General features: G+C 31.7%; 1 long non-coding RNA gene across 1 annotated transcript in view; it reads right to left on the bottom strand.

The window, feature by feature from the left end:
* Positions 1–11,277, bottom strand: part of LOC136795430 (uncharacterized) — a 73,089-nt gene extending 61,812 nt beyond the window's left edge. Inside the window, exons 1-2 of the long non-coding RNA XR_010843029.1 lie at positions 11,151–11,277; positions 6,112–6,262 (exon numbers count right to left, since the gene is read on the bottom strand). This is a non-coding gene — a long non-coding RNA (uncharacterized lncRNA). The remainder of the gene's footprint in view (positions 1–6,111; positions 6,263–11,150) is intronic.
* Positions 11,278–12,779: the final 1,502 nt, after the last annotated feature.

Genomic DNA, 12,779 nt, shown 5'->3' with positions numbered 1-12,779 from the left:
TTTTTTTTTATTTTAGTATGTATGAGATCATTCATCAATATTACCTATTGCCCACAACTGTGTGGCAGATTGTAATATCTATCAATAAATAAATCTATCAATAAAAAAACAAAAAAACAATTTTGCTATCAACAAAAAATCTGATATACAAAATTTAAATTCATGTTACCCCAACCTCATAAACACATAAGACATAATTAACAACACTAAAAATAAATAAAAATACAAAACAGAATTAACATAGATGATTGGGGTAATCCAAAACAAACCTGCATTTACCTTTCCCTATTTCACCCCTATTCAGTCCTGAGCCAGATCTTGAGTTAGTTGTAGCAAAACTATGAGGAACATACTTTTATAGACAATTTTAAGTATTGTTTATAGTTATTAATGTTACATTATACTCTGTACGTTGTAGTTTTTTAAATAACTAATTTAAAAATTCATTGTTCTAAAAAGCAGTTATTGGTGGGCATGGCTATGCAAACAATAAAGTCGCCTCAACATAAATACTATAAACTACTATACTATAAATTCAATTTGCATGAAACCAGACATATTTCAGTAGGTAATCTCATAACTTTATTTTATTCATTAATAGGATTTTAGGTAACGAATGTGAAATGGTGTTAGTACTTTATCTTCTCACTATGAAAGAAGATATATTTATCTGATTGGCCACAACTCCACATTTAGATCCAACTGATAATCGAAGAATTTCTTGGATTACAATGATGCAAACTTTATGTGATATAGAAAGTTTCCAGCCTTATGATCATTAAACAAAGTTTCACAGATTTCCTTATAAATCTCAAATTGACGATAGCGTATGTTATAGTCAAAATTAATCGTTTATAAGTTTTGTTTTAACATTAATTTTTAGAAAACTTAAGAAAAAAAAAATACTTCGATATTTTAGATATTTCTTACTAGAAACTAACAATCCTGAACATTGAGCCTGCCCTCATTATCATAAATGAAGTTCTCTCAGAAATTCTACTCCACCTAGCATTTCGCAATATTGCCTTGTCATTCTCTGTCACACCCGTAGGATAGTAGACATCGGGAGCGGCGAAGAAGGTTGAGGCGCGGTGTTTATTCAATACTGAAGGGCTTGATGCGACCTGGATCTGCATCACGCAATTCTTAACCTCTAACCGCGCTGAACTTTCATTAGCTTCGAAAAAACCATAAAGAATTGCATTCACCAGTAACTTCATCATTTCCTTATTAAATTATTTCTTTTGGTAAATTTTACATTAAATCTCATTGTGAGATTAAAAATTGTTGTTCTATTTTTTACACTCCATGCAACTACCTATGTCATGCTACACTAAACATTCCACAAAAAAAAAAAATTATTATTAAATGAGAGTAAAATTCCAGTTAGCTATAAAAACAATTATTAGTATATTTTTTGTTCTTTTAAATGAATGGCATTATATTGCGCTAAATTTGGTTAGAAATTAGCCTGTATTTCGGTAATTTTAATCAACCTCATATCTAAAATTCGTAAAGTAATCTTTTAATTTTTCAGCTGTTAATCTATGTTTACTAAGTAAAAATAATTTTTTAACTCACTAATTCATTATGAAATAAAATAATTTTTTAAAAAATTAGCAAATATTCCATAAAATTTGGGGTGATTACAGTTGAATACATAATTAAAGGGTAAAGTATATTAAAATAATAATTAAATTATTATAAACTTTTAAATGCACTATTAGTCTCCAGAATAATGATTATAATAAGATGAAATCGATCGTTTGATTAAATTTCTTTGTATGTTCAATATAATGTGAGCTTCAATGTTAATAATTTTTCAAAAATGGTGTCCACATTTTGTTTTGTAACAGAAAAACATCAAATTACATATAATGTATTGCTAATCTCAGAATCCATTGACTTAAGGTAAAAAAAAAGTAAAATTAATTTGTGGCTGTGTAATTCGACAAACCTGAAAGAAACAAAGTTACTGAATATGTTCCACCATTATAGCATGGTGGCCAATTCATGGATAGTATCCTCTTCATTCCACCGGTTATTCAAAATTGTACACTTAATAGTTATTTTCATTTTGGTGATGCCAGAAATTTTAAGACAGTTAATCACTTTTTATAACAGTAGAGCTACGTTCATGTTTATATGTGAACATGAACCCTAAGAAAAGATTTATTATCTTCTGGAGATAAATGAGTAGTTGGCTCGTTCTTGAGAAACAATATTATGGCGGCATATAGTGGTAAATAATTTTACAGACCTTCTCTACGAGAAAAATTGACCTTCGATGATATTAAAAACTTCATCAAGTTCTATTCTATTATCTACAATATAGAAGCCACATTTGTGTATTTATACATATATATGTACGATATGATTAGAATCTACTTTTTTCTCTGCTTTGCAGTGTTATACATTGTAAACACAAACAAATTTTATCTGTGTAGTTAAAGTAGTAAACCGCAAAAAAGCCTTTTTTATGATTATCAATATGTCCATTGAAAATATGTTGGAAGTAGTACATTACTTGTGATAGATCTATACTTTCATACTCAAATTCCAGGATTTTGCTAGAAATTTCGGCAGCCCCAACACGATGATACACGAAGTTACCTCAACTGGAAACATGTTGCTATTAATACCATATTAGTATAGGCTTCACAGTTGTTGTAGTTTCTTATTTCTAACCTGTAAAAAGGTTTAGTAATAAGTAAAAGGTTTAATATCGGTGTACATAAATATTATAACTATTAATAATTAATATTAATATCATATATGATATACATTAAAAAAAAATAGAATCCATAAGTAAGGAATTACAGAAGGAGGTGATGTTTAAATATTGTGCAACTCAAAAATAAAAAAAAATTCGCACTTATAACATCTGCTAAGTTGACCGTCTATACTGCCTGTGATATGGCACTTCTATGTCCCACTTACGTGAGAATCATAGTGGCTCAAATTCGAAATGCAGCATGAGAGATTTCAAACATTTTCAGAACCATGAATTTAATCAAATTTTAATAATTTTATGACGCCCTTCCTGGTCATTTCAGACATACAGAGGAGTTATCTAGAAGTAACTAACATATTCTTACTATGATGGTGATTAAAATTTTCATATCGAGGGACCGCCACAGAAATAAAAATTGACCCACTGGCCTGGATTCGAACAGGCTCCATTTCTATTACGAGGCCGTCAATATTGCCAGTTGAGAATCATAGTGGTATAATTCCAAAATCCAACATAAGAGCAAACAGCATTCCAAACTTTTCAAAACTATGAACTAAATGAAATTACCATGAATATTTTTTACAGCCCCCTTCCTGGTTTTCTGACATATGGGGGTTATCGTGGTAACCAAGCTGTTCTAACCATGGTGAGAAGTCAGCTTTCAGTTCGCAAACCTTAATCAATAGTTAGATTTGTTTTCCTCTCGAAAATGGATTTTTGAGTTGTGGAGTCATCGAGACTAAAATGATTCTTTTTTTACGTATATAAATGGTGTACTTTTATTCCACCGCTTGTCTGTGGAGCGAATTTCGTTAAGCACGATAGAGGAAAACAAATCTAACGTTTGATTACGGGTGGCAGCGTCGCATGTCAATTTTAGTCGAATAACTAGTATTGTCTAGTTAATAGGCTAAATATTTAGGGGAAAATGAAACAACTGCAGAAGTGCTGGATCTGGGGGTCCACTTTTATTTATATGGCGGTCCCACGAACTGAAACCTGACTCCCCTCCATGGTTAGAATAGGGGATCATAAAAAGAAATTCGTGATATTTTAATTTAGTTTGTAGTTTTGAAAATGTTAGACATGCTGTTTGCTCACATGTTGGATGTCGGACTTACGCCACTATGATTCTCGACAGATGACGATGATGTAAAAATATCTCAAAATCTTTTCTTTTAAAGTTAAGATAAGAATCGCTATATATAGTGATTTACGAATGTTGATGTTCAAAAGAAATGATAATTATTGATATAATTATAAAAATAAAACAAACTAAACAAATTTCAACCTAATTATGTAGGACGTGCTACTAATATTAAAAAAAATTATATTTATTTGTGTTTACAATGTACAACACTACGAAACAGAGACATATCGATCATTAAAAGTCGATTCGAACCATATCGTACATATCTATGAATAAATATACAAATGCACGTAGCTTCTAAATTGCTATTGATTTTTCAACAAATGATTCCCGTTTATCAGTTTGTGCCGATGGTTCAAGTTTGATTGCTTATATGTTAAATTAAGTTGCGTGTGTGCGTGTATTTGTGCGCGCGCGTATGTGTGTCTGCTTGCCTTCGTGCGTGAGTGTGTTTATGTGTATAATTTTATATTTATATTGTATGTATCTAAAATTAGAGGTATTAAGATGTTCCGTAGTATTATGCATTGTAAACACAACTAAATTATAATATGATTTTTTATGTTCGTACTGCGTCCTACAGAGTTTGGCTGGAATTGATTCTGCTTTCTTTTTTTGTGTTCATATGAATAATTATTATTAATTGAACACTTTTTAATCGTAATACATACTGATTCAGATCAATAGTTACATATGTTGAGATATTTTTACAATATATCATCTGTTGAGCATCTTGACAGCGAAATTTGCATAAATCAATTTTAGAGTTGAGGCTAAAATGATTTTTTTTTTATGGATATAAGTGGCGTACATTTATGCCAAAACCTGCCTGTGACGTACATCACGAGAGAGGAAAACTAAGTTAAGGTTTGATTAAGGGTGAGGGAGACTCATGTCAATTTTAGTCGAACAAGTAGTGTCTAGTTACCAGGCTAAACATTAAAGGGGAAAAGAAATACAGAGGGTGCCATCATAATTTGATTTAGTTTATAGTTTTGAAAAAGTTTGAAACGCTGTTTTTTTTCTTATGATGAAGTTAGGACTTATGCCATTATGATTCTCAATCGGTAATATAGACAGTCAACTTCATGTATATTGTAATTACATATTTTATATTTTCAAACAAAGGAAAATTCAAATTTAACCGCATTCTGTAATGCCTTACGCATTTTTCGTTTTCCTTGGTTTTTAAATTATGTTAAACATTTTTTGGCATAACTTAAAATATGTGTGTATTATTATTAGACCTTTTAATTTACAGTAAACCTTTTTATAGATTAGAAATTGGTAACTATAACTGTGAAGTTGACTTTCAATATGTTGTGGATAACAGAATGTTTCCGGTTAAGCCAAATTCGTGTATCATCCTTGGGACTGCCGAAATTTCCAGAAAAATAATGGAATTGGAGTATATAATCATTTATCTAAAAGAGTATATATTCCTGATTTATCTATCCTAAGTAATATATGACTTCCAACATAATTTGGTGAATATATTGATATGCATCTATATTTTATTAAAATAAAATTCATATATCAATCATTTCATTTTCTTTTTTATCAATATTAATAATATTTATTTAAACAAATTTCTTATTATTTATATTTAAATGAAATTTATTTCTTCTTGATCTGTTCTTGACAATAATACAAACGTATTTAAAAAATACAGCCAAAAAATTATAGATCAATTATGTGGAATTCATTTTATTTTTTTAAATAAAAATATCCTAGTGTAAGATTTATTTTTGGAAATTATATACATTACCTTTTAGAGCCATTTGGATACGTATGAATTCAGTTACATATTTGATAAAATATGTCGAAGTGAGAAATATATGTTGACAACCATAACGCAGTTGTAAATTTAGTTTATTCAATTATACATTGCAGACTCCATATAAATGCTGGTTTGAATAATTTAATATTAAACCTGTATTTTATTAAATACAGTAGTCACGTGCTATTTCCAGAAATTGAATATTTGATTTTTTCAGGGTCATCTGCTATTTTTACAGTTCAATGTACCAATAATTATATAAAAATTATCATATAATAATAATATTTTTATAGTTATAATAATTTAAAAAGAAAATTATAAAATTTGTAAATGAATAATAGAAGGAACTATATAGTTGATTTCTATAACTAAAATACCTAAAATCAATTTTAATTACAATAAATGCTAATTGTATAATTAATTCTAAGCACAATAAGTAATAAATACCTTTGACGATGTGCTGTTTACGGCACAGTAGAAGATATCCACACAGCAGCCAGCTACTGACTGAGCCTGCTGAGACTTGTTGATCGCGGCTGCGCTGGTTCTCTTCGTCGAACCGTACTTCTGGGACCACGAACCTTGACCAGAGCGACTTCTGGAACATTGGTGCAAGGTAAGAAGAAGTGAAGAAGCTACAAACTGAATTATTGATACTCATGATATACGTTTAAAAAAAATCCTAAAATATAATACTGCCAACTCATAGATTGCGAGATCGAGGCCCCCTCCCTTACCCGGGATTTTTTCAACCAAAATTTTATGCAATACTCACAATCTCCCCTCGGGCATTTGTGAGGCCCGTCAGCGTATGGGTGGCACTCACAAAAATAGGCGTGGGAGTGACGGACCCACCCTATGAAAACCACGTTACGAAACGCGCGATGTATTTCTTAAGTACATCGCACGAGGCCTAGGACCTCCACGGTCTGTCGCGCCAATGAAAAAAAATACATATAATACAAGTGTAACAATGGAATAAATTTATTTCCAAAAGAAAGAGAAATAATAAGTATTGAAAATATCTGCTGCCAACTCACACGACTCTCCTTACCGTTACAGAATACTTACCGCTTTGGTCGCAATATTCAATATAAAAATATTTGCGGTATCTTCTCTAATATTGTTTTTTTTTTCTTTTAGGTTTAGCTGATTGAATTATTTGAATATCTTTTAAAACAACTTCTGGAATTTTCCGAGAGAATTATACTCGCGTAATATGAATAATACTTATATATGAAAGGCACATATATGATGTAAATTGCTTAGTAGAGCAGTTTCGAAAAAAATCATAAATTACTTAATGTTTTATATTATTTGTATTCCATATTATTGTTAAATTAGCTATAATTTTTTGCAAAACGCGAAGTGTATTCAACAATGTGTCTCACCATATCTTGCAACATGCCATTCCGCCCACCCACTCAAAATATCAACGTAGCACAGACACACTGGACATTAGTCAAAAATGTGTTTGTAGTTAGAGAGGGCTCTAATGTGATTTGTTGAATGAATGTAAATTTACCAAATTTTCCCCCCGCGAGAAGTTATCACTAAATTGATGATTAAAATGAAAGATTCGACAGGACTTAAAACAATCGAACTAGGATTCCAGAAACCACGAATCGATTGGAAGGCGCTATTGCGTGAGGACACTATTGCAGAACGGAACCAACGGTGGTGACTGGCTAGAATGTACTCTGAGAAAGTTTTCACCTCCATTTAGTAATATCCAGCAACAAATTAATTTTCCCAAATTCGTACCCGGGAGGACGGTTTTCGTCCTAGACTATAGAGCATTGGAAAAGTTATCGACCTGCTGTACTCTATCTAAAGCGACCCACAGACTGCTGAGCGAGTGTTCTCGATCTGCATTGCTTATGGGGCACGGGGGAGTCAATTTGTTGAAGAAAATCTAACTTTACTTTCTAACGGATAATAGAGATACACGAAAACCAAGGTTTCCCTTTCACCCGCATATTAAATCAATAAAGTGCTAATAATTTTCTTTGATTTACAGTTATGGAAAGCTATTATCGGTTAGATTGCACAGTTCGATTTTCCTTTACGAATTGGTCCTTAAGCCTGATAAGAAGTGCCAGTCCCTGGAACGCTACAGCTGAAGCTTAGTGGGTAGATAAGTTTTTGAAGAGTATCTAAACATAAGTCCACATTGTGCAACATTACTAGTGCAACCTATAATCTTCTCCAAAGCAGGTTTGTATTCGATATTACCACCGTCAGGTGGGCAGGTCTAAGCCACAGTAAAATCAACATGACTCCATTTGGTGAAACATGTCATTCGATCGTGTATAGAATACTAATTCCATTACACATATCCATAACTTTGGGGTTTGAGATAATAAAACCTATAGCAGCACTGAACTTCTTTTCGGAAACATGATTTTGGGAACAGTCGGAGAAAGGACGTTAAACTTTATAATTTATTTTTACTTAACAAGGAAAGCAGCATTAATAATAATAAAGTATATTTAAGGTATAAGACCAACAAACACTTTTATTCAATGGTGAAGAACAGAGGAGGTAATTGTGCCATTAACGAGTGTAATATAAGACTGGAGGAGAACCTGAGGGAGAAATCTCAACGAAGGAGTGTAGATCACCTGGACTATAGAGTGTCAAGAATTATAAAACTGTTGAATTCAAAAAATTAAAAAAAAAAAACAAACATAGAATCAAAACTATAGAATTCTGAAAAACATTTAGAAACTGTGAGACATCAATCGATCCGTTTAAAGTGATCGTACAAGTCACATCCAGATAAATGAGAACCGAACAATTTAAGGCATGATAAAAAAAAGGAAAAGCATACATTTATAATTTAAAAATCAGAGGTAAATTTTTTCCTATTAGAGAAAGAAATGGGGAGGAAACCCCACCATCGCTTTATACAGTACACAAAAATAATTGATTTCAGAGAAGAATCCAAAAATATAGCTATCACCTCCATGTTTTGGAATATAGATTTGATTTTCGCTGGGTCATAACAGTAGGATGTGGTTGGTCTTTAGAAAGTATTGTTGATTTTACAACCTTCTCTAGTTCTTATATGGAAAACCTAACTTTGGAATTTCCAATGAAATGAGGTACTTTTCTTTATGAATTCTAATAGTAAATTAAAACTGACGACCAATTCAAATCCGGGATATTTTGGACCTGACGTGTCTTAATGCGGTAAATTACAAAAACCGTCAACAATCCCTTAGTGTTTTTGAAAATTTTTGTACAAATGAATCGGAAAACCCCGAACAGCAAAATCTTTTCATAAATCAATGTCACGTAAGAACTCAACTTCATAAATGAAGCATTTGTTTTTTCTAACTTGTAAGCCAAGTATCCTTGGAAATAGAATTGTAAAGCGACTTTGTTGTAAATGTTTATACAGTTTTCATCACCACCTACGCGCAAACGTCAAAAGCCGTTTATCACAATTGTTTTTTTTTTGTTAACGATTTACATTTCAGGACGCGTCGGATCATAAATGTACTGTTTACTACCATAATCCCTAAAAAAACAAAAACAAATTTTTGGAAAAATCCCATCACATGGGACATTCCAGAGTTAGTTGCATTTAAAGGTTAGAAATTTTACAATATCCTGAAAAGATTAACCAAATTCCACTGTCACAACTAAGCGAAAATCAAATCAAAATTAAAAAATCATTAGACTTATAGTACCAAAGTATACAACGGACTCCTTGCCGAATTCGTCAATGGTCTAAATGGTGGACCAGTCTAAACCACTGTAAGACCAACGCTACTAAAGCGAATCAAGCGAATCGTATAGTATATTACTATTGTATAGTATATTACTGTCGTATAGTATATTACTATCGTATAGTATATTACTGTCGTATAAATAGTAAATATAGTATACGATCATACGACCGGTATAGAATACTGCTTCAAGTTGTTCAGTTGTATCATCATATCCATAACATTCAAATCAAATGTTGTAGAGGTTATGGCTAAGGCTAATTGACCACCTCTCAACATTAAGTTCAGTTATCTCCTTTCTGGGCGTCATACTTTCGACATGTCGCGTATCATCCCTCTAGTAACTTTTATAGAAACAACTATTAAAAATTGTATTTTAACATATTAAATAACCCACAACATATTTCCTTATAATCCGCTGCTACCTCACTGATAGAACCTTTAAAGTAAATCATAACCTAGCCTACTCATCTCTCTTTTCACAGTCCGCCGGTGTTCCTCAAGGTAGTATCTTAGGTCCCATTCTTTATACGGTTTATACAGCTGACATCCCAACCCACCCTAACACAGTGCTAACAACATACGCTGACGACACATGTATACTTTCTGTAAACAACGACCCAACTAATGCATCACAAACACTACAGGCACACATAACATCTATTGAAGAATGGTGTAAAAACTGGAGAATCAAAATAAATCCTGAAAAATCCCTCCAGATCACCTTTACTCTCCGTCGTAAACCTCTGCCCTCCTGTCCTACAGTATCCTTTCTAGATACACCACTAACACCTGTTGAACAGATTCGATACTTAGGACTCCATCTTGACAAGAGACTTACTTGGAATCCACACACAAGACTCAAACGACAAGAAACTGCTCGTAGATTCCGATTGCTACAACAATTACTTGACAAACGCTCTAAACTTTCCATTCACTACAAAAAATTAGTATACACTACAATAATCAGACCAATTTGGACATATGGAATTGAGCTCTGGGGCTCCACCAAACCATCAAATTCTTCCCGCATCCAATCGTTACAATCCAAAATCCTACGTAAAATCCTTGATGCTCCTTATTACGACACAAATAAACTCATTCATAAAGACCTTAACATCCCATTCGTTGCAGATTTGACCCAAAACAGATATGCGTCTTTTTATTCCAAACTCCTTAACCATCCTAACCCATTAATTCTTAATCTTTCATCCTTAACAATCCCTGATAATCCTCCGAGGCGTCTGAAAAGAAGATGGCCACGGGACCTTCTAGTTTAAATTAATGTTTGAAGTACCACCAATGGGTGGTTCCTTCCCAAGATTTTCAAGTGTATATGAAACATACAACATATTTACTTATTGTATTATTTTGTACAGTTGTAAATTACAATAAATAAATAATCAAAAAAAACAAAAACATATTAAATACATAACAGTTGAGACTTTGATATGTCTAAAGTCATGATTTTCGTCATCTTCCTTTTTATTATGTTTTAATTTACTGTTTGTGTATATTTAAACCTTATGTAATGGTTATTTGAAAATATTAGCGTAAATTTACATCAGTGGCATATTCGGGAAACATATCGGCAACTTCAGTCATATCAAACCTCTGTAGAAGCGTAAAAATGTGTGTATTACCCGTAATCTGTATTTACTCAGGCGAGATAAGCGGATTAACTTTACAACTTCGCCTATGGCCAGTTTATCTTTATAAAATGGGGTCTCAATAAAATTTAATACGTACCTTTATGATTTACTGCCAACTGGAATTTCGCTAGAAATACGAGAGGTGCAGGTCGAATTAGTAACGGGCCATCTCATTTATTTGGACTGAGCCTGTTGACTATAGAAACACCTTGGGCGGTTTTCGATACAATCCCTAACCGGAGGCTATGAAATATTTCATCAGTTAACATTCGGATCGATGATATTAAATATTTCGAGGCTTATCTATTAGTTGTGAACCCTCACCTTGAACCCGATTCCTTGGATATTTCTATCATTATATTTATTTTTTCTTCTAAAAAATTAAGAACACAGAAAATATGGTTGCTTTAAAAAAAAAAAAATGAAATAATTGTTGAAACTGAAAAGTTTAAAAGTTTTATTTATTTAATGTAATTTACGTCTGTACAAAATAATAAATACAATAAGTAAGTATGTGGAAAGTTTGATTTACACTTGAAAATCTTGGGAAGGAACCACCCATTGGTGGTGCTTCAAGTATTAATTTAAATTAGAAGGTCCCGTGGCCATCTGTTTAAAAGTTAAAAAAAAATCTATAAATAAATGGAAAATTCTTTGTCATGTTTAAAGGCCATAAGGTTTGAAATAAAATATTTATACATATGAAATAAAATATATATTTATTGGCATTAAAATTTCAACCATTTTTCGTATTTATTTTCTAAATTCATTACATTTTTCTGTAGTATTTGGTGATCCAGAATCCATTGAAACTACGCTTAATGGATATTATGCGTATGCATTTTTTTGTAATTCAGAAGTTGTCCCTGGAACTTTCACCAGCGTTCATAACTCTGAAACTTTCAATAGAGTGGGGTATATTTTGTAATAATCTAAAGCGATGTTATATCGGTAAAAAAATATTGGATAGACGTTAACCCCTCCCCAAAAAAAAAGTCTATAAAATTAACAGAGACCTACTTAATACCTAAAGTATTAACTTAAATAATTCTGTTGAAAGATAAACCCGAATTAATGTAAAATTGGTGAAAATTTCGTTGTAAATTCTCACCTTTTTTTGATTATATCTAACATAAAACACAATCCAATTTTTCTGCTACATTTTACCATATCTTTAACACCCAAAAGCTTGTTTTAGTTTTCAAAAATCATTAAAAAATAAATGAAAATGTTTAAGAAGATATCTGGCTTTCTTCGATTAGTGCCTTACTGAAGTAAATTTAAAAGCCAGGCAAAAAAAAATTCAAACAACAACGCAAATAAATACTTATTTATATTTGTAAGTTGTGTTTAATTTTTATACTTCAAACCTGGAATCTCTCAGGCAAACATACGAATTCATTTCTTTATCTAAAGTTTATAAATTAGTGAATATAGTTTGGATTCTAGGTCCAAAACATTAGTTCCAATCAGTAATTTTTATTCCGAAAATTCGGTTCAGGTTTAAACTAGAAAAACTCTTTTTAGTTTTTAAAATTATTTTTAAATTTTAAAAATTATTTATGTGTTGTAAAATACTATTCCTTGAGTATGCTAGTGATTTGGTACTGTTGGGCCAAGGTGTGAAAATTATTAAGTTCAATACAATAACGTAGATGAAAGCAGGAAAGAAATGAGGTCCAGAAGTTAATGTGGATAAAACAAAAACATGTTTTGTAGCAGGAAC

This window comes from Halyomorpha halys, unplaced genomic scaffold (genome assembly GCF_000696795.3).
Source record: "Halyomorpha halys isolate HHAL.00 unplaced genomic scaffold, Hhal_1.1 Scaffold1488.1, whole genome shotgun sequence".
NCBI classification, from domain to species: domain Eukaryota; kingdom Metazoa; phylum Arthropoda; class Insecta; order Hemiptera; family Pentatomidae; genus Halyomorpha; species Halyomorpha halys.
Note: the sequence above shows the minus strand (reverse complement) of the source record. Positions and strands in the feature narration are given on the sequence as shown.